This window comes from Sphaeramia orbicularis, chromosome 17 (genome assembly GCF_902148855.1).
Source record: "Sphaeramia orbicularis chromosome 17, fSphaOr1.1, whole genome shotgun sequence".
NCBI classification, from domain to species: Eukaryota; Metazoa; Chordata; class Actinopteri; order Kurtiformes; family Apogonidae; genus Sphaeramia; species Sphaeramia orbicularis.
This window is the reverse complement of record NC_043973.1, coordinates 45,324,828-45,349,444: the sequence shown is the minus strand read 5'-3', so window position 1 is coordinate 45,349,444 and position 24,617 is coordinate 45,324,828. Positions and strand designations below refer to the sequence as shown.

The window sequence follows — 24,617 nt, the reverse complement described above, 5'->3', positions numbered from 1 at the left end:
ATCACACAAACTAGAAAAAACACAAGAAAAAGAAAATCACACAAAGAAAAAACACAAACAAGAAAAAAAAACACACAAGAAAAAAAAATCACACAAAGAAAAAAAACACAAAAAAAAAAACACCAAGAAAAAGAAAATCAAAGAAAAAACACAAAAAAAAACACACAAGAAAAAGAAAATCACAGAAAGAAAAAAACGCAAACAAAAAAAAAAGAAAATCACACAAACTAGAAAAAAAGACACACAAGAAAAGAAATCACGTAAACAAGAAAAGCAAAGATGAAAAAAAAATCACGCAAACGAAAAAAACGTAATGAAAAGAAAATCATGCAAACAAGACAAAAAAACAACAAAAAGAAATTACGCAAATAAAAAAAACACATAAGAAAATCACACAAACAAGGAAAAAAGCACAAGAAAATCGCAACATGATTTTCTTTTACTTCTGTGGTTTTTTTTCTTGTTTGCGTGATATGTATATAAATATATATATATATGTGTGTGTGTTTATATATATATATATATTATATATATATATATATATATATATATATATATATATATATATATATATTTATTTATTTATTTTTTATTTATTTATTTTTTTCTTGTGTGCGTTGCCATTTGTCTTTGTGGTTTGCCCTTCAGGGCCACCGTATAATGGTATCGGTAACGCTGTGTTTTAACATTCATTTTAACACACTATTGTTTTTTTTTGTTTCATATTTTTATTGATGTGCATACAAGAAAACAAAGGGTACATGCCAACACCATGGCACACTGATGTCAACATTAACCAGGTTTGTAAACACCATTACTTTCAGATTTGTATATTTTTTTTAGTAACAAACAACAATGAAACCAGACAAACAATACAATGAAAGGAATACTAAGACATTGTCTGGATAAAATAATTAAACTAGTGACATAAACATAAGAAAAGAAATAAATAAAAACCTGTTTAACCCTGACCATATTTTCAGGGGAAAAATGCCTAAACAGACATACCCAAAGTAAATGAAGAATGACTTCACAATAATAAGGTTCATATGGATGTTCTTGGTGTCTATGGACATTTACAGACCTCACAGAATCTATTCCCATTGTCTAAAATATTGTATCTATTACTATGCCTGAGTAAACTGTAACAAACTAAAAGAGAAATTCGAATTTTTTATCCTCGCCTGTTTTTTTTCGGCTGGATTGACGATGATATGCATAAATTAATTGCTCGTGTCAGAGATTTTTAATAGCGTATATTCACCCCACAAAGATTAAAAACCATATCTGAACATTAAAGTTTGCACTAAAATACACTTTTGATGTACTTTTATTAACATTAGGGTCTAAACTTTGAGCAAAAGTTGAAAAAAACATCCTTCATTGTCCTGATTTATTTATTTTTGTAGTAGATGACTATTAATATAATTTTTTTAGACCCGCCGGCGGGCCGATAGGGCTAAAGAAAGAGGGAAAAAAAAAAAAAAAGGGGAGGGGGAAGGGAATTATATTGTCTCAAAAAAATCCATAAACGCTTGCCATTTATTATAGAATTTGTTCAAGTTTTCTCGCTTCAAATATCTAATTTTCCCTACTTTTAAAAAAAGACATTACCTCATTAATCCATTGTGTACTGGAAGGGGCTATCGTAGATTTCCAGTTAAAGAGGAAGTGGTGTTTAGCAATTAGGGACGTAAAAGCTATTACTTCTAACTCTTTTTCACAGTATTGGGTGAACTCATCCGGGAGAGCAAAAATAGCAATGTGTGTGAAATGTCAATAGTTTTTGAAAATACCTTGGACATGGTGTTGAAATAAATTAACCAAAAATTTGTCAGGGCTGGACAAGAAAAAAACGTGTGTGAGATTGCAGGGTGAGCCTCCACATCTGTCCCACATATCTACTGTATTTGGGAAAATCTGAGCCAGCCTTGTCTTTGAATAGTGACATCTAAACTAGGGCTGAACGATATGGACAAAATTTCATATCTCGATATTCATGCCAGATATCTCGATAGCGATACGATACGATACAGGGTGGGGAAGCAAAATTTACAATATTTTGAGGCAGGGATTGAAAGACAGTGTATGACCAATGAGTTTATTGAAAGTCATGAGAATTTATTTGCCACAAGAAAATGTACATAATAGAAAATGTTTTTATTCTATGTGTCCTCCTTCTTTCTCAATAACTGCCTTCACACGCTTCCTGAAACTTGCGCAAGTGTTCCTCAAATATTGGGGTGACAACTTCTCCCATTCTTCTGTAATAGTATCTTCCAGACTTTCTCGTAATAGTTTTGCTCATAGTCATTCTCTTCTTTCCATTATAAACAGTCTTTATGGACACTCCAACTATTTTTGAAATCTCCTTTGGTGTGACGAGTGCGTTCAGCAAATCACACACTCTTTGACGTTTGCTTTCCTGATTACTCATATGGGCAAAAGTTTCTGAAAAGGTATGGATAATAGTGTTAGGTATGATTATGACATCAATATATGTTTGGTTTCAAAACAATTGATGTAGTGCCTGTTGAGAAAAAACAACTAAATGTTCATTGTAAATTTTGCTTCCCCACCCTGTATGACTATGGGTTCGGTGAAAACCAAGCATTTTTCAGAAAAATACTAACATTATAATACAAAGAATGTGGAAAGTGCAGTTTTATTTATAAGAACTCACTGCCAGTCATCAACATTAACATAAAGTACAAATAAATTAAATTTGTTGTGACTTCCAGAGCTGTACATGCAGGGCGAGCATGGGGGACTATATCGTTTATATCGTTGCTTTTTCGATATTAATATCTTGAATGTTCATATCTCGATATCGATACGATAACGATATATCTTTCAGCCCTAATCTACACTGAACAAAATAAAACGCACCACTTTTGTTTTTGCTCCCATTTGTCATGAGCTGAACTCAAAGATCTAAAACTTTTTCTATGTACACAAAAGGCCTATTTCTCTCAAATATTGTTTAAATTTGTCTAAATCTGTGTTAGCGAGCACTTCTCCTTTGTCCTTTGCTGAGATAATCCATCCACCTCACAGGTGTGGCAGATCAAGATGCTGATTAGACAGCAGGATTATTGCACAGGTGTGACTTAGGCTGGCCACAATAAAAGGCCACTCTAAAATGTGCACTTTCACTGTATTGGGTGGTCCAGGGGGGTCAGAAAACCAGTCAGTATTTAGTGTGACCACCATTTTCCTCCCACAGTCTTCCTCATGAATTCTCTGAAACAGCTTTGGAGATGGCTTATGGTAGAGAAATGAACATTCAATTCACAGGCAAAAGCTCTGGTGGAGATTCCTGAAGTCAGCATGCCAACTGCATATTCCCTCAAAACTTGTGACATCTGTGGTATTGTGCTGTGTGATAAAACTGCACATTTTAGAGTGGCCTTTTATTGTGGCCAGCCTAAGTCACACCTGTGCAAAAATCATGCTGTCTAATCAGCATCTTGATATGCCACACCTGTGAGGTGGATGGATTATCTCAGCAAAGAAGAAGTGTTCACTAACACAAATGTAGACAGATTTGTGAACAATATTTGAGAGAAATAAACCTTGTGTGTACACAGAAAAAGTTTTAGATCTTTGAGTTCAGCTCATGAAAAATGGGAGCAAAAACAAAAGTGGTGCGTTTATATTTTTGTTCAGTGTAGTTACAAAAATGTCCATGCATTTAATTTTTGAAGTAAAGAAACGTGTTTAAAACCCAATATAAGAAAGTGAGATAAAAACAGTGAAATAAAAACATTTTAATCCTGCTAATCTGTTCCTTTCTCACATTTTAACATATTCTAATGCTAGTTATACTCACTTCATGCAGATAATATGCAAAAAAAAAAAACTAAAACTTTTTGTCTTACAAATAACAATTGATTTACACTCAAACATGTTAGTGCAGATCAGGTTTATCTAGAACAGCAAAGTTACAGTAATGGTCTGAATGTCAGTGTATGGGATGGTGCAAAAGTGTCCACTGTGTTGGCTGATATGGAACTAAAACAACAAAAGCTGTGAATATACAAGAGAACAGCTGGAGAAGAACTGTCCACTGTAGTGACCACTATGCATGAAAGGGTTAACCTACTATAAAAACATAAAAGGACAGAAAACACACACACACACACACACAAAAAAAATCTGATTTGAAAAATGTATATAATTTATTGCATAAATAACACACAGATGCTTAACGAACCTTTTCAAAGACTTTAAAAGTGAATATTGGTTCCAAATATATAATACAATTAAAATTGTAATAAATTAAAACTATACTCAAATATTTGATTACTGCACTTTTCTGGAGAAAACGCCTATGTAAAGATCTGCTTTATGTCAAACACGATTATCATAATTATTAGAATTTAAATGGTAATACTAACCGTCTGCAATTTTACCGCGGTTTATCATTATACCGGTAATCGTTACATCCCTAGTGCAGACAGACGTTTCCTATCTTAACAAGCTTAACCTACTGACAACAGAGTACTACATAAATCCTGGTTACAAAGAACTCACTATTAACATTACTGAAATAAAACAGAATCCTATGTTAAATCAATAACCACTTAATACTAAAACAATTCATCCTAAAACTTTAACATCTAAATGAAAATTACATTCCGCTATATTAAATTAAAGCCGAGAACATTTACATATTATCACCTAATGTTTATCCAGAAGAAATGAACCCATATAGACCTAGTGCTACTTTTGTGTCAGTTCCCAAATTGATTTTTCTGTCTATTTCACCTTTCTTAAGTGATTTATCACCATTTATTATATTATTATCCTCTGCATTTTACACTGTAAATTATGTATTTTCATATATTTAATTTGGATGTTCACGAAAACTCAGTAAGTTCAAAGGTTATTATATCAAAACTTTGCATCAAAAATTTAAAAATAAGTGACTTTTAAGGCAAATATATGAATAACTGAACAATAACAAGTGTGTCCATCCACTGTCATTGATCCAAATCCATGGCTTTTACTGGTGAATCAATGTTGTAGAAGATGATGGGGTTTCCACGGTAACTACGGAGCCTCTGAACGTCCAAATGGGTCATATCTGACCATGAAAAGACGACAAACTGTATTTTACACCAGTTATTTACATGTATTGATAGAATTAATGGATCAACAGGTATTAAACAGTTTAGGTCAGTAGATGCCAGTGGAAGTTTGGGTTTTTATGGGTTAACTGTGAGCTGTAGAACACATTCAATACATGGTGCTTTAACATGTCAACATAATCTGTGATCTGCAAGAATAAAACTAGTGCTTTGTCCTTTTTTTTTTGTCTCAAATTTATGAACTGACCTAACAAATCTTACAAAAATCAAATGTTTGTCATTGTTAATTTTTTTTTTTTTTTTTTTTTTTTAACCAGTAAATCATTTGTCTGAAAGGAAACATTTATCTTAAGACACGCCACGGTGAGGAGTCCTGCTGAACTGGGAGAAGATTTGTAAAGATGTTAAAATGCTTTGTCACTGAATCAGCTCCTAATATAAAACATACCACTCTGCAGCTAAAGGCGGAAGATTTGAAGATTTTTTTTTTTTATTATTGAGTAAATGTATCCCTGCTCTGACACTGATCTAAGTTCTTTGAGTTTAGTTTGTAGACATGTTCATACCTGCCCCAGTGTGCTCCAAGGTTTTGTCCAATCTGTGTCAACATGTGACTGGGTCCATGTTCCCATCGGCAGGTATGAGCCCAATGCTCCGCACTCCTCTCTAAATCATAATCCCAAACCTGTGGAACAAAGACAAACACACACAGTTATTGATTAAACAGGTAGATTTCTGTTTCAAGGGTAGCATTTCTTCTTCTCTTCTTCTTCTTCTCTTCTTCTCATTTAATTAGCAGATTACAACCAACATTCAAAGGTGTATACCACCTACTGTACCGGAGTGTGCACCAGCAGGGTTTAGTATGTCAGGTTACAATCTAGCAGGCCTGTAACGGTACACAAAGTTTTCGGTTCGGTACGTTTTCGGTTTTCAAAGCCACGGTTCGGTTTTTTTCGGTTCGGTACGGGAAGAAAGAAAACCCCTCAAAATGTCTGTTAATGCATTTATGAATTTTTTTAAAAACATTTTTCCCCCAATTTTTGGAGACAATAGAATATAGAAAAACAGGAGTAATATAATTCTGCTGCTACAAATCAAATAGAAAATAAAATAAGTTATTAACCCTCCAGTATCCGGGTGCGCCTTTTAGGCACACTTTGCACTTCATTTTAAAAAACTTCATATTATTTTTCACAATTTAAATAAGGTTAGAATTCAAAAGTTGTTCATTTTGCATGATCTTTAAAATTCTGAACCACCAACTAAAATTTGCACGTTGTAAACAAAAGAAATTACCAGACTAGCATCTGTCTCCCAAGTGTGCCTAAAACGCACTATTTCTTCCGTTTGATCTGTATGATTAGGGCTGACCTTGATTTACAAAAATAAAATCAAATTAGAGCAGAAAAATAATCAATATACAATATTTAATAGTTTGATTTATAGGTGTGCATTTTTGGCACACTTGGTGACAGATGCTAGTATTTTTGAACATTTGATCTAGCGCCAAAAATAATTATGCAAATTAACCAGTGTTGCTGTAAATCATTGACATATGCCAGGATGAAAAAATCAAATAATATGTGAGCCACTTTTTATGTAGAATATTCAAAAAATTTTTTTGTGTTTTTTGCATCCAAAAAAATGGTTTGTTTACATTACAAACACGGCATTTAAAGGGTTAAAAAATGTGACAATTATTGAGTATTTGGTATTTTTATTTACGGCTCAAGTTGATGAAATAGAAAAAAGTGTAAAAGAATTAAAAATAAACAGTGTGAAATTTTTTTTGACATTATTCCACAAGTGTGCCAAAAAGGCACACTTAGTGCTTAGTAAGGGCCTTGCTGGACGGGATACCGGAGGGTTAATATTACTAAATGTATTTTAAACATTAGTATTGCACTTTTCCCCGAAAGGTAGTTTCGAACAAACAAGACAAATCTAATCACAGTTCTGTCAGTTCACACTCTGCCTAAAAATAACAAAAAAATTCCACATGAAGTGCAACATTAACAAGAGGACAAACTGGTATTCTGTTGAAACAAACTGAGGAGAAACACTGACAACACAATGAACCAAATGATTTATTTTAGGACAGAGAACAAACTGTTTAGGACACTGTGTGTATTTGTGTGTGCCTGTGTGCCGATTATGGGGACAAATTCACTCTTAACACACCTCAGACCACAGGAGAATCTGATAAGACAATCTTAGAAAACACAAAATAATTTAGCTTTTGCCGTCCTTGGTCGGGACAGGGGAAAATCAGGACAAAACAGCCTGATTATCTTTAAGTGTCTACCCTGCCTAAGTTTCTTTAGTTGATACGCTTTTGTTGTTATTATTTTAGTTTTACTTTAGTTTATTTCAGACACAAACATAATACAAAACATAGGAGAAAAAAATAAAACAAAACAAAAATAAAAAATAGAAGAGACAAAAGAACAAAAATTTTGAGTACAGTTACAATGACTTTACATTTATGCATTTGGCAGACGCTTTTTTTCAAAGCAACTTACAGGGGAAAAATAAAATAAAAATACAAGAATAGATTAAAAAACATAAACAGCTGTACAATTAAAACAGTGTCGTACAGAAGAATAAAAAGCAAAATGACAGACTAAAATACAATACAAGAATAGACTAAAAAGACATAAAAGCAGCTGTACAAGTAAAAACAGTGAAATAAAAACACTAGTACAAATATACTTTATCTCTTTTATTCTATTTTTGGGTCTGTATTGTCTGTATCTCCTCGTTACTTTACTCCTTAACGCTTAACATTCTTGCACTGCAAAAACTATACATCTAATTCTGCTTCTGATGACCAACTAACTCAATCAAACTGGTTCTCCCTACCTCCGACAGATGTTTGCAGACCTGAAATTCCACGCTGGATAACCCTGGTGATTTAAGTGGGATAAGTGGCCACTTACTGCAGTTGTAAGTGCTTTTTAATTGCTGCTCATTACATTTTTCAGATATCTCAGCATCAAAAGAAACTAAGGACCATAAATTCCATCCAAACTAATCTGAAGGTAACTAAACATACTGGGGGGGGGCAAAGTGAACCTGAAAGATGAACCAGCTCTTTACTTTAAAAGGACTGTGGCTGGACACATGCCTCTCGCAAATTTAGCACATTATAGTCAAAAGTAGGCCTCTCCTATTAAACTCGCACACCACACACACGTTCATTCACTTATACACCGACACGTACATGAGAAAGAAAAAGGGAAACAGAGAAGTATCACCGCATCAGCTTGCAGCTTTGTGCCACTATTCCTTGCGGTGTTTCATAGCTTGTTTCCAGTAAGTTTTGGTCTCATAAAACAAGCTTCAAGAAAAAAAAAAAAAAAACTGTATTTTTTTTTTTTTTTTAAGTTACCACAGTTACCAAACAGAGAGTCTCTGTTTGGAGGCTTAATGACATCTCCACTGTGAGAACCTGACCTGTTTTGTGTGATGACTCGTGACAATCCGAATACCTGAAAACCACTCGCACACATATTTCTGAACAAAACACAACGCAGACTACAGGTACAGAACGGAGCAGACGCAGCAGTGTTCGTTTAGGCTACGTTTAGACGGTAATGATCTGAACCGAAAACGCAAAAGTGGAGCTGCGTTCTCACTTTTAACCCATAAACACCCAAACATCCACCTTCAACCTAAACCATCTACTGATCTGAACTGTTTAATACCTGCTGATCCATTAATTCTATCAATAGATGTAAATAAATTAAATAAAGAACATATTTTGGACTGTATATTTTCCAAAGAAGCTTTATTTTCATAATTTTTTATGACCTGTAACATTAAATTCAGTGGTTTTATCGTGAAGAAGGTCTCATCTTTGAGACTTTCTATATTTATTGAGGCTCCATTTCAGGAAATTTGCAGGTTTAACCCATAAAGACCCAAACATCCACTGGTGACCAAAAGCATCTACTGATCTAAACTGTTTAATACCTGTTGATCCACTAATCCTATCAATACATGTAAATAATTGGTGTAAAATGCAGTTTTTTATCTTTTCATGGTCATCAGATATGACCCATTTGGACGTTCAGAGGCTCCGTAGTTACCGTGGAAACCCCGTCATCTTCTACAACATCGATACACCAGTAAAACCCATGGAGTTGGATCAATGACGGTGAATGGACACACTTGGTTTATGTTCAATTATTGATAGATTTTACTGAAAAAGTGACTTTTTCTTCAGTTTTCTCTCTTTTGATTTAATAACCTTTGAATTTACTCTGAGTGTTCATGAACATCTACTTGCTAATTAAATACAGGGGAAAAGGCATGATTTACACTGAAAAATGCTAAATACAGAGAATAATATTACAATAAATAACAGTAAACAATAAACAAATACTAACCCTCAACTTTAATCTGAGTTTTTATGAACATCTACATGATCAGTCAATTAAATAGGAAAATATATGATTTTCACTGAAAAAACACAAAATACAGAGGATAATATTATATAAATGGCGATAGATCACTTAAGAAAGGGTAAATATAGAGGAAACTGCTTTGGAAGTGCCACAAAAGTAGCTCTGGGTCTTTATGGGTTAATTATAAGTTTAGATGTGTGTTTTGGGGGTAAAATCTGTATGCAGACAGACACACAAAAGTGTGAGAAATTTCCTATTTATTGATGTAGTATGTACGACAGGTGGCTCACCATCACCAAGACTAAGCGCCTGCGTAGAACCTTTCTACTTCTCTTCCTGTTCTCTCCTAGCACAAAGTACAGTCACAAAACATGATGATTTGTGTCAATTGCTGAAACAGCTCTTGGATGTAAATTACAGCGGCTAGGGCAACTTAAAGGTCCATCACAGGGAAATAATTCACATGTTGCCTGTTTCCTGGCTGTTATCATGTGAATTAATGTACCGCTATATTTACTGTCCACTTCCGCATCTGTTTTTTGTAAAACGGCGGGTCACACAGACAACTCTCTGACCAATCAGTGGTCTGAAGTGTGTACACATCACGTTTTAGTATCTGGTCCCCAGTCCTGGAACCTCGGCGGAGGTGGTACCAAAAAAGTAGTACCGGATAGGGCTGCTCGATTATTGAAAAAAAAAAAAAAATCACGATTATTTTAGCAATAACTGAAATCATGATTATTAAAAACGATTATTTGTTAACCTTAAAGTTGTTTTTTTTTTCTTGCAAAACAATGTAAAATATACTCTTTAAACATAAATAAAGCTTTTAACCACTAAAACAAAGTATGTTCACTTTTGTACGAAACAAAAAAATCTTTTAATGCAATTAAGTGTACTGTAAATTCAAGTATGTTTCCTTTTGTAAATAAATAGTGCACTGGAATTAAACTGCTATAGACTTGCCATAGAACTGTAGCAATAAAAAAAAAACAAAACAAAAAAAAAAAAAAAAAGCTCACGTAAAGTGCAAATTATAAATTCAAGTATGTTCAATGTAGTATGAAACAGTAAATTCAGTGGCGTGCCGTGAGGTTTCAGTTCAGGCCTTCTGTATACATCAGCCATCTAGAATACGTACGTTAGGGTTATACGGGTTAGGGTTAGGTTAATACGGGAGCTGCAGCGTAAAGAGATTTGGAAACTGAAGATTGCATTGCGGACGAAGTTGTTTTTATGTGTTTTAGTTTTTCATAAGATTATGATAAAGGTGGCGGTGGTTAAACTTTAGATGGTTAAAAAGGTTTGTTGTGTTAGCGGTCGGTGCGGACACAACTACGAAACACTTTTTGCACGTGATGTGTTTTTGCTCTTCGTCTTCTTCATCAAACCCAAAGTGATTCCATACAATTGAATTTGACTTGCCTTTTTTGTTTACCAAGCACTTCTGCTGTGATTCTCCTGCCGTTTTTCCAGACCGCTAGGTACAACTTTCCTCTTGGGGTGGACCTGCCGGCTAGCCGGCAGGAGTAGCTTAGAGGGGGGCGGGGCAGAGCAGCTCATGGTAGCTTGTGTACGCGTGAATTAAAACGACTCAAAATTAATAATCGTTTTTTCTCGATTACATCATTTTTTAATCGTTGCGTGTAATAATTGAAATCGTAATTGAATTTCGATTAATTGCACAGCCCTACCGGGTACCAGGTTCCAGGTCCTTTTTCATAATGGAAACGCAAAAAGGCCGAGCAGAGTCAAGTCGAGTCGAGCCGATACCACGTAGTGGAAACGAGGCAATACTGGTACTCGGTCTGGAAAAAAGTGGTATGGTGTATCCCTACGTCCACACAGTCCACACAGTTCGAACCTAGGACTACCTCCTCAGCTGGACTCAGGTACGGTACTCGAGTATGGAACGGTTGCATTCATACTGATAAAATTAAGCGGACTTTGGGGTCCAACGGACTCTGGAAAATGGTTTCACTTTTTTGCGTTTTCAACCCCCCAAAACACTGTTGCCATCTAAACAAAAGGCACATCTGATCAAATATTTAGTCGTTTTCACCATAGTGCGTTGTCGTGTAAACTGGGCCTCAGTGTTAACACCATCGGGGATGTAGAAGAATAGGTGCTGTGTGCTCTGCTGTTGGCAAACTGTTTGGTCCTATTCCGGCTATCACACATCCAGACTAATAGGATAATGCTTCAGTGTGGGTTTAGAACTGCTCTGATTGACCAACATAATGTCTTCCATATGTTTAGTAACGCTTACACACTACGCTCACTGTTGTCCGTTCACTACGCCACTGCTTACTGTTCAGGTCTGATTGGAGAGCTGATATTTCGACTCAGTAGTTCTCTGGACACCATCCAGCTGAAGCCGATCCAACACATTCTCTGCTCTAAACACTACTCTACATTATATTACAGTCCTAAAGTTAAACCCTTCCAATTTGGGTGATTTTATTGTTTTCATACGGTTCACTCTTTAAGGCTTGAGTAAATTATCAAAAGTATCCAGATCTGACATTTTTGCTAAAGGACGCATTTTTACATCTGACATAATTACGACTCTAAGCAGCGGTCTCTCTCTCTTTTTTTTTTTTCTTTCTTCGTTCTGTTGTTGATCTGAACGCCAAATGCTAAAGGGTTGTAAAACGTGTTAGGCCTTGAGACCAAGGTTCATGTTCTGTCTGTTTACAAAAGGACAATTTTAGACAATTTTGGTTTCTTTTCACCATAGTAGTAGTAGTGTTTGCTTTACCTTAAACCAGTGTTTCTCAAACTGTGGTTCAGGTCCCCTAAGGGGGGGCGTGAAGGCTTGCCAGGGTGGTCATGGGATCACTCTTGGGTGTTTTTTTTTCTTTAGGTTAGAACATGTAGCAGGTGGAACTAATGTTTAGCGTTTGAGCACTCTGGACTCATTTTAGGGACGTACAACAAACCAATCCACTGTCATGGTGATCTGTCACTGGACTGGACAAAGACTTTAGGTTTAGGTCACTTATATTCACTATTTACAGGTTCAAAACATCTACAAAATCTGCCTGAATCACAGTATATTTTTAGAAAAGCAAATAAAACATGCTTCTGGAACTCACTGAGGCACGGGATTGGCCCCATATTTAACGTTTGAGGAAATTACCCAAAATAGTCACTTGCCCGATCAAGGGTTAAGTGTGATGAGATATTTGGACTAGAAATGAGAAAAAACACTTGATAAGATTTTAGTTTTTTCCAGTGCATTTCCACCAAGGTTATTATCGTTAACGAAAACTAACAAAATGACGAAAACTAGAATTGAAAAAACATTTCATTAACTGAAATAAATAAAAAAACTATAATTAAAAGAAAAAACGATAAATAACTGAAACTGTATTGCGTGCTTACAAAACTAACTAAAACATATAAAAATTATGGATAAAATTCCCTTCGTTTTCGTATTTGTCAATGTCGGATTGATACGAATTCGATTTATTTCACTCGAGCAATTTTAGCTAGCGGTACTTCACGGTCCGTCACTTCTGGTCGCTTGTGGTTTAGAGTCGTCTTCTGGTCCACACTCTACCTGGAAACATGGAGACTAAAGTTGGGAGAAAGCAGCAGAGTCCTGTCTGGGATTTATTTGAATACGACGGCGAAAAAGATAAAAGATATGACAAAACTAAAACTAAACTAAAACTAAGCATTTAGAAAAAAATTTAAACTAATAAAAACTAGCAAACCTGCTGTAAAAACAAATTAAAACTGAATTAGAGAAAAAAAGTCAAAACTAAATTAAACTAAACTACAATGAAAAATCCAAAACAATTAAAACCTTGGTCCAGTGTAGTGCACTTATCGCAATTTTTTTTTTTTTTTACTGAATTAGTGCCTCTCTTACTTACTCTACAAAGCACAATTAACCCATAATGACTCAAACATCCACCATCTACCAAAATAATCTACTGATATAAACTGTTCAATACCTGTTGGTTCATTAATCATCAGTCTTAGACGCACGGTGGAGGTGATACCAAAAAACTAGTACCGGGTACAGGCTACCAGATTCCAGGTCCTTTTTCGTAATGGAAACGCAAAAAGGCCAAGTCGAGTCGAGCTGGTACCATGTAGTGGAAACCAAGGTTATAATAGTTTTGGATTTTTCATTATAGTTTAGTTTTATTTAGTTTTGGCTTTTTTTTTTTCTCTAATTCCGTTAGTTTTAATTCGTTTTTAGAGCAGGTTTGCTAGTTTTTATTAGTTTTCGTTTTTTTTTCTAAATGCTTAGTTTTAGTTTAGTTTTAGTATTAGTTTTTTCATATCTTTTATCTTCCATTCAGAACTTTCTCCCAGCCTTAGTATCCATGTTTCCAGGTAGAGCAGGGAGAGAAGTGTCAGACCGTGAAGTGCCGTATGGTGCCGCTAGCTAAAATTGCTCGAGTCATTTTGTTTTCGTTACCGATAATAACCTTGGTGGAAACGCGGCACAATTTGGATGTACCTTACATTGCTAGAGCAACAATACTTCAATCCCTGACCAAGGTTATTATCATTAACGAAAACTAACGAAATGATGAAAACTAGAATTGAAAGAACATTTTCGGTAACGGAAATAAATAAAAACTATAATTATAAGAAAAAACAATAACTAACTGAAACTGTATTGTGTGCTTACAAAACTAACTAAAACGGATAAAAATTATGGATAAATTCCCTTCGTTTTCATCTTTGTCAATGTCGGATTGATATGAAATCAATTTATTTCCCTCAAGCATTTTAGCTAGCGGCACCATACGGTACTTCACGGTCCGTCACTTGTCGTCGCTTGTGGTTTAGAGTCGTCTTTTGGTCCTCACTCTACCTGGAAACATGGAGACTAAAGTTGGGAGAAAGCAGCAGAGTCCTGTCTGGGATTTATTTGAATACGACGGCGAAAAAGATAAAAGATATGACAAAACTAAAACTAAAACTAAGCATTTAGAAAAAAATTAATACTAATAAAACTAGGAAACCTGCTCTAAAAACGAATTAAAACTGAATTAGAGAAAAAAAAAGTCAAAACTAAATTAAACTAAACTATAATGAAAAATCCAAAACTATTATACCTTGGTCCGGAAATGGAAACAAATAAAAATTATAATTAAAAGAAAAAAAATAACTAACTGAAACTGTATCATGTGGTTACGAAACTAACTAAACGGATAAAAATTATGGATAAATTCCCTTCGTTTTCGTATTTGTCAATGTCAGATTGATACGAATTCGCTCTAGCAATTTTAGCTAGCAGCACCATACGGTAATTCACGGTCCGTCACTTGTCGTCGCTTGTGGTTTAGAGTCGTCTTTTGGTCCTCACTCTACCTGGAAACATGGAGACTAAAGTTGGGAGAAAGCAGCAGAGTCCTGTCTGGGATTTATTTGAATACGACGGCGAAGAAGAGAAAAGATATAAATAAACTAAAACTGAGCATTTAGAAAAAAATGAAAAGTAATAAAAACTAGCAAACCTGCTCTAAAAACGAATCAAAACTAACTGAATTAGAGAAAAAAAAAGTCAAAACTAAATTAAACTATAGTGAAAAATCCAAAACTATTTTAACCTTGTCCCTGGCTCATAACTTTAATCGCATTCTTCAGTGTGTGTAACGTTATCAAATGAGCTCTGAATCCTTATCCCCCTCCTGCTTCCACATGTTAAAATAACAGCAGCGGCATCCAATAATTTTTGTGGCTCAAATGCTAAACTGATCTGACAAGCACACACACTTCATGCAGAGATTTGATTTGCCACGTGCATAGAGGTCTTTCAAGCTGACATTATGTAGAGCCAAGAACAACAGCGTTAGTGTCTTTCTGCAGCCTTGGAGCTTGTATGATTATCCTTATTTACACGATTTATCGGTGCCTCCGCTGTCTGACACCAAGCTTGTACCTGCTGTTTGTCTTTAGGTGAGTATGTAAGACTATCATATGCTTTAGGGATCCTGAAGTGAACCCTAAAAAACCTCCACCTGTGCACAACATGAGCGACTACCTCCACAGGCTATAAAGAAATTCATGCTTTCAGTGCAAAAAAAAAAAATCTCCAGCGGACAGTAATTGTCTTTGCCAGCTCATTATTCTCTCCATGTTCCTGTTATTCTTCACCTTTAATTATCCAGAAAAATGGAAGATGACTGCCCGCCTGACTCTGGAGAGAGGTCAGAGTAACAACTAACAACTTTAGCATTCCGTAGAGTATTAAGTTTCCAAAATACAGGCCTGTTTCCAGCCATCTGCCAGGACCACCTCAGCTGCAAAGGCAAGTGTAAGATGTGCAGGTTTACAGAAAGAAGAAACAACAAAAAGATTAAAGAATAAAACAAAAGACATGTTTTTTTTTATGCTATGTCAGTGGTTCCCAACCTTTTTTGGCTCGTGACCCCATTTTAACCCTTTCATGCATTGTGGTCACTACAGTGGACAGTTATTCTCCAGCTGTTCTCTTGTATATTTATAGGTTTTGTTGTTTTAGTTCCATATCAGCCAACACAGTGGACACTTATGCAACATCCCATAATACACTGCAATTCATACCATTACTGTAACTTTGCTGTTCTTGATAAACCTGATCTGCAGTAACATGTTTAAATGTAAATCAGTTATTTGTTAGACAAAAAGAGTTGTTTTTTTGTATATTATGAGGTAATAACTTGCATTAGAGTTTGTTAAAATGTGAGAAAACATCAAATTAGCAGCCTTAAAAATGTTTTTATTTCATTGTTTTCATTTTACTTTCTGATATTGGGTTTTAAATACATGTTTCTTTACTTAAAAAATTAAATGCATGGACATTTTTGTAACTCCATGAAAAAAAAAAAAACTCGATCGCAATTTTTTTATGCTTAAGGTGGTATAAAAACACTCCAGAAAAAAAAAAATCTTGACTAAGGTTCTCATAATTCATGCATGAAAGGGTTAATATCACAAATTTCTGGTGACCCCAAAATGGAGACATTTTGTTTGCTAAAATTAATTTGTTTTTGATCATGTAATAGTTTGCTATACTACATTGCAAATAAACGTTCATTTTAGACAACATTTAGTTTATATGTATATTGAAAAATACTTAAATCGAGATTATTCCTCTGGAAACATTTCATAGTCTACAAAAATCCAAAATGCAACCTGTTTGTTTCTCGTACTAAATTACTTGTTGATATGTTTTTCCGGTCACATGAGATATTTTTAGTAAAGACAGTGTTTTTATGATGTTTTGTCATCAGTTTATGGAGACAGAAAACAGTTAGAATCCTAAATTATCCACAACAGTGATTCAGTTTTGTGGCCATAGCGCTGAGCAGTGGGCCAAATTACCCATAGTCCTCTGGCACTGTTTTATTTGTGAAGTAATACCTTAAGAAAAGTCAAGTTAGTAGGGGGGGAGGGGGTCTGACTGAGCTTATATATGTTGCATAGGTAGTTTTGTTTTTTTTTTTTGCTAAAATTAATTTGTTTTTGATCATGTAATAGTTTGCTATACTATGCTGCAAATAAATGCTAATTTTAGACCACATTTAGTCTATATAATGTATATTATTCTGGACGGAGGCAGAAAAGCCAGGTGTAGATTACTGCACAAAGTGAGAATTTGATTTTCCTTGGTCAGGATACTGTATGTACAGTCAGTCCAGCTTGGATTCACAAGGCTGATAAATTAATACTGAACAAACAAGAACTCAAACTATGAATTATGAAAGAGCTGCAGCATCTGAAACCGACCACAATGAACATCTGACAGATAAACAGAACCACAGTGCTGCAGTTTCAGACTCACAGTTTGTCATGTCTGTTATGGACTGGGATTGTCTCTGTCAACTCACCACATATTAAGATAAAGTAAACACCGAAGGTGCTTTGCTACAAGCAAAGACTGGAGTAGCAACTAAGGATGTTGTGGTTCGAGCTGGCGGTGTGTAGCGGTGTTCCAAGGGACCCCTTCTGCATCCTCAGCAGGTATCTCAGGGTCACAGGTGTTTCGCCCCTTAACCTGTACACCTCTCCTGAGTGGGGCAGCAAAGGCTGAGTTAGCCTTCACCTGCAGAAGGGGTCCAGCTACGATCCCTTGACAGCCACAGCCACCTAGAACTGGTTTCGGCTACTGTGGCTATCTCCCTGATGGCCTTCTGCAGTTGCTTGGGATTAAGCCCAATCTTCTGCAGAAAACTGCGCATAGATGTGGCGGGAAAACCCCGAGCGCCGACCTCGATTGGGTAGAGGGTGGCATGCCACCCCGCGAGGGTCACCTCTTCCACTATGTCCTGGTACTTAGCCTTCTTTGCCTGGTGAGATATGGCTAGCCTGTCTTCCCAGGGAACAGTGAGTTCGGCTAGAATGATGGACTTTGAGCGCTTAGAAAGAAGGATCATATCCGTCGGAGAGTAGTTGCCACTACCTCCTGAGGAAAGACCAGCTTCTTCTTGAGGTCCACGTGCAACTCCCAATCCGTTGCGCGGTGTAGAATAGATGGTAGACTGTAAGATCTTCTTCCCTTCGGGACCTTACTGCCCTCTGGATGGAAGCTTATGACCCTTGGTGGTGCTGGTGGCTGTTTGTTGGTAATGTTTCTCTGCAGTTCGACCCACTTGGCGACCTCAGTGAGGACTTTGTCATGTCTCCACCTATAGCGCCCGTCTGCAAGAGCTTTTGGGCAGCTGGTCAGAATGTGGTTCAGCGTGCAGAGGTTGGCGCCACACTGACTACAGGATGCTTCTTGCTCCTTGCCCCAGATCTTCAGATTGCTTGGTGTGGGTAGGAGATCAGCCACAGCACGCAGCAGGAAGTTCAGCTTGCCTTGGTCAGTAATCCAGAGCTCTCTCCAAGACAGTGGTCTCTCGAGCGCCTCTTCCCACTGCGTCCAGCGTGCCTGGGAACCCAGCCCCGCCGCTTTAATTCGACGGTCTTCTTCAGCTGTCTCCCGCACCCTTTGCACCACCAAGTCCCTTCTGCCTTGTCTGTTGCTTTTTGACCAGCTCTTGGCGCTGTAGTTGCCAAGCCCTAGCCGTCCCCGACACACAGTGCCCACGATTTCTTGATGCCTCCAGTAGGCTTCTGCTTCCTTCACCGCTTCAAGGGGTTTCCACTTCCTGCCGCAATTAATGGCAGAGCTTGCATGCCTAACTTTTGCGTCCCTGGAGATTAAAAGCGTGCACGCTGCCCTTGCTTTGGTGGCCTTAAATTCTTCGATGACAGAGGAGCATGGTAACTGGAGTACTGATGACTTGCTGTATAAGTTGACTGAGCTGAAAGCTGGAGGGACGCCCAGCCATTTCCGGATAAACCTGCTACAGACTCTCCAATCTCTCCACATATTTTTATTAGTAATTTTTTCATTTTTTTTTATCAATTACTAGAAATTTCCGGCGACCCCATTTGAATTCCAGGTGACCCCACGTGGGGTCCCGACCCCAAGGTTGAAAAACACTGCTCTGAAAGTTGTTTCTTAATGGATCTCATCCCATCTGGTCACTTTCTGATGCTTTGGTAATACAACCCTGTGAGTGACTCACTACTCCCTAGTGTTCACATAAATCCCTGACACATCACTGTAAATAAATTCAGTTCATATCTTTTTTACCTCCGCCAAGGAACAGAAGAGGTTATGTTTTCATCGGGGTTTGTCTGTCTGTCTGTCTGTTTGTTTGTCTGTTAGCAAGATAACTCAAAAGTTATGGATGGATTTTGATGAAATTTTCAAGAAATGTTGATACTGGCAAAACGAACAAATGATTAAATTTTGGTGCCGATGGGGGGGGGGGGGGGGCAGATTTTTTGTTTGTTGTCTGTTAGCAATATCACTCAAAAAGTTATGGACAGATTTGGATGGAATTTTCAGGAAATGTTGACACTGGCACAAGGAGCAAATAAAAAATTTTGGTGGGGTCTGGTGGTGGTGGGGGGACTGATCTGCCTTGGTGGAGGTCTGAGCTCCCTGAGTGCTTTTCTAGTTTGTTTGTTACCTCCGCCAAGGAGGTTATGTTTTTGCCAGGGTTTGTTTGTTGGTGAGTTAGCAAGATAACTCAAAAAGTTATGGATGGATTTTCATGAAATTTCTGAAATGTTGATACTGGCACAAGGAACAAATGATTAAATTTTGGTGGTGATGGGGGGGGGGGGGGGGGGGGGGGGGCGACAGATCTGCTTTGGCAGAGGTCTGCGCTCCGAGTACTTTTCTAGTTTGTTGTTGTCTGTTAGCAAGATAACTCAAAAAGTTATGGACGGATTTTGATAAAATTTTCAGGAAATGTTGATGCTGGCGCGAAGAACAAATGATTCAATTTTGGTGGTGATCGGGAGGGGGGGCTGGGAGGACTGATCTACCTTGGCGGAGGTCTGTGCTTTCCGAGGCACACCGAAATATAAGCTACACTGACTATAAGCCACAGGTGTCCACGTTGTGACATGAGAAGTTTACACAGAAAGATGTTAAACAGAAAGATTATTTAAACATTATTTCCATACCTTCACTGCTTTTTCCCAAACAGTGCCTGTAACACGGCAGAAAATGGCTTTTTAAAAAACCCAGAAAAGTCATTGATCTGTAGCTTCATCTTCCTTCTGCTCATTAAACCACTGCACTCGTCTTCTTCAGTGTCAGAGTTGAACAGCCTCAGCTCTGTCACACACCTTCTCAGTCTCTCCTCCGTTGTTGCTCAATGGCACTTCCGTGCTGCAGCTCTATTTCCTTCTTAGACAGACGCATCCATTGGTTTTAACTTCAAAGCTGCATCATATGCATTTCTTCGTGTGTTTTCCATGATGAGCATTTGTGCATGACACTCAAAATGATTGTTAAAAGTTAAGATTAAAGCTTTCCTCTCCGCATCACCTCTTCACCTGTCTGTCTCACTTTTGTTCTTCCTGCTAGATCGCCCCCTGGTGGCCGTTAGCCCGTATAAATCTATACTCGAGCTGCATCGCTGTATAAGCCGCAGGGTTCAAAACGAGAAAAAAGTAGCGGCTATAGTCCGGAAAGTACGGTACTTTTCTAGTTCTGTTTATTCCCCTACGATGATTTCAGGTTATCTTTAATATTAAAAGGTGTTAATGCTACATTTAGCGCCTTTAAAGAGGTCTCAGAAAAAGCAGCTACTGTTGTTTTAGATCAGAGGTGTCAAACTCATTTTAGTTCAGGGGCCACATTCAGCCTAATATGATCTAAAGTGGGCAGACCAGTGAAATAATATAAATAATAGGATAAGAACTGATAAATAATGTCAACTCCAATGTTTCTCTATGTTTTGAGTGAAAAAAGCAAAATTCCTTAATGAAAATGTTTACATGTACGAGCTGCACTTAAACGTAACATCAACAAATATGAACCTGAAAATTTAAGAAAAATAATTGCAATTTTAACAATATTTATGCCTTAGTTTGTCATTTATAGATGTGAATCACAACTTACAGATCTACAAATACACAAAACATTGAATAACAGGCAGAATATTGTTAAAATTCCACAACTTAAGACATTTTTGTTCAGGTTATTCACATTTTTTGTGAAAGGCTACTCTGTAAATATAAACACTTGTGTAATTTTTCTGTTTTTGCACTAAACCAAAGGGGGAAAAAAAATAGTTTTCATTATTTATAGGTTATTATGATAGTATTTACTGGTCTGACCCACTTTAGATTGAATGGACCTAAAATGATTTTAACATCCTTGAATGTTAATATCTTCCGTGTAGTTTTTGCATTTCACAAATTTGTCCCAGGGCCGGATTGGAGTCTTTAGGGGCCGGTTTTGGCCCCTGGGCCGCATGTTTGACACATGTGTTTAGATGAACAAACACAGCGCTGCGGAACAGCTTTGTCAAATCTACAGTGAAGTGCAGTCCCTTTGGCCTCCAAGTCCTGCAATCTGAAATCCAAATAGTTGGCCTCATCAGTTCCCTGCCTTACCACATCATTATCATCAGTAATAGTATCCCTCACTGAAGAAACACTGGATTAGTGTACATAACAAAATTTACACTACTGTACCCGCACTTCAAACGCTGAGGCTCAACATGTTTGAAATAGATTCACCGCTGTGGCACCCAAAATGAGATGCGTGGAGGATCAAATAAAAGATAACATTGGCCTCTGCCAGGGTTTGAGTGAGCTGCAAAGGATGCGGGGGGGGTTGGGGGGGGGGGGAAAGTGGAGCAGGGTGAAGAAAAAGCCTGAGGGGAAGCTTGTGAGGATCGAGAAAGCCAAGGAGCGAGGCAGGAGGAGGAGACATGGAGTGATGGAGTGGGAGACGGAGGGCAGGAAGGGAGGGGAGGGTGAGGGGGGGGGGGGGGGGGGGGGGGGGGTTGAGGTAAAGGGCAGGACAACACTGCGGGGGTGAACGCTGGCTTCGGGCCAGGGTCAGCGAGGGCGGGCGAACGTGAGGCCGGAGCCGGAGCTACTCAAACGGTGGCTTCGACTTCTAACTGATCAAATCTTTTCTTTTTCTGACTTATTTGACTTTCTTCAGCTGATTTTGGTCAAAGAGGAGCCAAGGTTAAATTTCAGAGACTCAATCGCAGAGAGTAGTTTCTTCATGCACAAAAAACATGTTGTTCAAATCCACATCCTGTTTATCAGCTTAAATAACACAAGTGGAGGCAGGTTTATTCTAGGGTTAGAGCGAATGGACGTTAAGACTAAAACTAAAACAGCAAAACTACATCATCACCTTCTTATAATAATTGCCAAAGTAGTTTTTTTGAGATTTTTCAGGAAACACAAAACTTGAGTATTTGATGATTTAGGCAAAAAGTCATTTTTGCCCCCCTCCCCAAAAACAAAGACATAGGCAATTATTTTAGTGAGATATACATAAAAGATTACACTAAACAATGCAACACAAACAAACAAAATATAAGATAAAATCAACTTTGTACTTCATATTTGATGTAATTTATGGTTTTATCCAACTTTTTTAGCTTATATAGCTGTGGCCAAAGGTTTATTCTAGGGTTAGAGCGAATGAATATCAAGACTAAAACTAAAACACCAAAACTACATCTTCACCTTCTCATAATAATTGCCTAAGTAGGTTTTTCAGATTTTTCAGGAAACACAAAAGTTGAGTATTTGATGATTTAGGCGAAAAAACTCTTTTGTCCCAAAAAACTGACATGAAGAATTATTTAGTGAGATTATACAAACACACAATATATGTGGTTAACAGTTTAGATTAGAGCAAATGAACATTAAGACTAAAACTAAAACAGCAACACTACATCTTTACCTTCCTATAATAATTGCTTAAGTAGTTTTTTTTCTGATTTTTCAGGAAACACAAAATTTGAGTATTTGATGATTTTGGCAAAAAAAAGTCATTTTTGTCAAAAAAAATTAGGCAATATATTTTAGTGAAGTGACAATATGAAAAATGACACTAAACAATGCAACACAACCTAAAATAAAAGATAAAATCAACTTTGTTGCTTTGTAGAACTGAAATATATGACCTTTAAAAAAACAATGGTTTTGTGATTCATATTTGAAGTAATTTCTTATTTTATCCAACTTTTTTACCTTATATAGTTGTGGTCAAAGGTTTTCAGAAGCATATCTGCTTCAGGTTTTGGTTGATTTTATTTCCCTGCATTTGTGATGAACGCTGAAGAATGATTCAAAGCATTTTTATACAGTAAATAAATCACATTAATCCAAAGAGTGTTACAAGTTTGGTCCGTGACTGTATAAATAAGTAAAATACAGACACTACCAAAGTGAATCAAAAGTAAAATTGACTCAATATAAGAAGAACTGAATGCACTTGACAACTAAATACAAACTAAACAAGTGTTCAGAGAACGCAAACCCCGCCAAGCACCCCAAACAGTGCATGTGTGGATCGACTATTTTTTTAAATTAAACAGTTTCCAGGTTGTTCCATACAGCAGAACAAGTTGAAGCTTGGCACCAGTCATGTGTATGTCCAATTCTATTAAATTCCAATCAATATTTGTTGAGTATAATGAAAAATGTGTCGTAAATGGGATTTTCAGTGTTACATGTAAATGTCCACAGAGTCCACATTCCACAGTGGATGTGGACAATTTGTGCCAGATTCAACATATTGTTATGAGCTAAGGTGGATCAAATTGGAGGCTAATCGGCGTCGTTTTGAATTTTCGAAAATTGCTCAAAGATGAGAGATAGGAAAATTGTAGATTTTGTGACCTTGCTGTGACCTTGAACTTTGGCCTACTTGGCCCAAAATTTAATGGGTTGGTCCCAGGGCCTAGGCCTATCTGTGGGTACAATTTGGTAAAGATGGTTGGAATAGTTTTCCCGTAAAGTTGCTAACAAAGAAGCACACAAACAAACAAAGCAAAGTGATCACAATAGCTCCTGGTGGAGGTAATGAAACTCCCATGAAGTGAACCCTCAGAGCTGCAGCGGCTGTGCTTTGTTCTTACCATGTACTCCATGTTGGCAGCTGGAGGGTGGACCTGTCCTCGCAGCTTGTTGTGCAGGTCCAGGATGAGGTGCATGTCTCCTTCGTGATGGCTCTCCTCCCTCTCGACCTGGCCTTCCACCACTCCTCGTCCTTGTCCCTGTACTGATCCAGGATGGACTCCAGCCTGGTGGAGTTGGTGAGGACCGCTGAGAGGACGGTCTGGGTCAAACACAGGAGCAGACCGGCCAATCCGAGCCAGCCGTGCACAGGAAGAGGCTGCTTCATGGTGGAGGAAATGCCAAACGCTGATGCTGGATAAGTGCAGCTGGAAGTATGAACCCTGGAATATGATGCAGAAACATACACTTACATAGATAGAATTAAAAGAAGGCATGAGTATTTACATTTACTATAAAAAAGGAACCAAAAACCAGGTTTAATGGTATTTTAAGGAAGGTCCTTAGAATTCTATCCCCTCTGTGATATCTAATTTTAAGTAGACCAGGTTCACTTTGAGCCCTGTTTCTGTTTCAGTTTAACCTCCAAAGACCAGCTATGAGTTTCACAGCTTTATATAAAAATAAATAAAGTAAATTAAATTTAAAAAAAAAAATGTAAAAAAACAACTAAAAAAAATAAGTGCACGGCAAAAGACATTCCATTAAAAAAAAAAGCATCTGAAAAACTGTTGCATCATGATGTTTCCAATATAGG

The 24,617-nt window shown here is 37.1% G+C and overlaps 1 pseudogene; it reads right to left on the bottom strand.

Moving 5' to 3' along the window:
* The window catches only part of LOC115437619 (cysteine-rich secretory protein LCCL domain-containing 1-like), a 30,394-nt pseudogene extending 6,157 nt beyond the window's left edge, over positions 1 to 24,237 (bottom strand).
* Positions 24,238 to 24,617: the final 380 nt, after the last annotated feature.